This window comes from Rousettus aegyptiacus, unplaced genomic scaffold, assembly GCF_014176215.1.
Source record: "Rousettus aegyptiacus isolate mRouAeg1 unplaced genomic scaffold, mRouAeg1.p scaffold_m13_p_7, whole genome shotgun sequence".
Lineage (NCBI taxonomy): Eukaryota > Metazoa > Chordata > Mammalia > Chiroptera > Pteropodidae > Rousettus > Rousettus aegyptiacus.
Window position 1 is genome coordinate 39,487,862 of NW_023416310.1, and position 1,431 is coordinate 39,489,292.

General features: G+C 39.1%; 1 non-coding gene across 1 annotated transcript; it reads left to right on the top strand.

Annotated features, from left to right (window-relative positions):
* Nucleotides 1–490: 490 nt before the first annotated feature.
* Nucleotides 491–609, top strand: LOC118606221. Its single transcript, XR_004952316.1, has one exon. It is a non-coding gene; the product is annotated as a 5S ribosomal RNA (ribosomal RNA).
* The last annotated feature ends 822 nt before the right edge of the window (nucleotides 610–1,431 follow it).

Sequence of the window (1,431 nt, forward strand, 5' to 3'; positions counted from 1 at the left end):
TAAAGCAACAATGAGATAAATCATGAGATACTATTACACACTAATAGAATGGCCAAAATCCAGAACACTGACAACATCAAATGCTGGCAAGGATGTGGAGCAATAGAAACTCTCATTCATTGCTGGTTGGAATGCAAAGTGGTACAGTCACTTTGGAATATGGTTTGGCAGTTTTTTGTTTTTGTTTTTTAACAAAACTAAATGTACTCTTACCATTCAATCCAGCAATTATGTTCCTTGGTATTTACCCAGAAGAGTTGAAAACTTATGTCCACAAAAAACCACACACAGATTTTTATTCATAATTGCCTAGACTTGGAAGCGACTAAGATGTCCTTTAGTACATGAATAAATAAATAAACTGTGATACATCCAGACAATGCAATATTATTCAGCACTAAAAGGAAATGAGCTATTAAGCCATGAAAAGAAAGACAAGGATCTTAAATTCATATTACTTAGAGAATGAAGCCAATAAGAAAAGGCTCCAGTCTACGGCCATGCCACCCTGAACATGCCCGATCTCATCTGATCTCGGAAGCTAAGCAGGGTCAGGTCTGGTTAGTACTTGGATGGGAGACCACCTAGGAAGACCAGGTGCTATAGGCATTAAAAAAAAAGAAAGAAAGAAAAGTCTCTATACTGTATGACATTCTGGAAAAGAAAAACTATGAAGACAATAAAAATATCAATGGTTGCCAGGGGTTTGGTTGGGGTTGGGGTGAATCAAAGGAGCACAGAGGACTTTAAGGCAGCAAAAATACTCAGTATCCATGATATTATAATGATGAATACAGGTCATGTTGTGTATTGGTTTGTTATGATTTCATATTTACTCACTTATGACTTAAGTGAAATAGTTCTGATCTAATTCACATTCACAAATGCGATTTTTTTTTTTTTACATTGAGAAAACTGTGCCAGGATCTCGTCATTGACACTTATTGTTGGTAAGCACTTGGTAGCTCAGCTTTTGACAGGCACCACTGGGGACTTAGTCAGAAGAACGTATTGAAGAGCGACTATAACATAATGAACATTATAACTTTAAGTACCTAGAGCCCGTGAGGATTAACCGAGAGTGTTCAGTTTGGGTAAGACAACTCTTTTTGATCAAAGTAGCTCTCCGAAGACCTTGAGATACTTCTTCCTGCTGGGGCCAGGCTACTACTCTTGGTTGGCAGTAGTGTTATATCACACAGCAGTCTCAGAAGGGAAGGGACACCTGTTCCTACTTGGGAAGGCTACTTCTTGTAGGCAGTGATGTAAGCTCGGTGACAGTTCTTGAAGTAAGAACCTTCAAATCCGGTCATCTTGCCTGCTAGCTATATGCCCAGCAGCAAGGGATGTAAGCTGGCAGCTGATACTCAGCTTTTAGTTAGAAGGACTCATTCCACCAAGAACCAACTTGTACAGCTCAACTAAATTTGG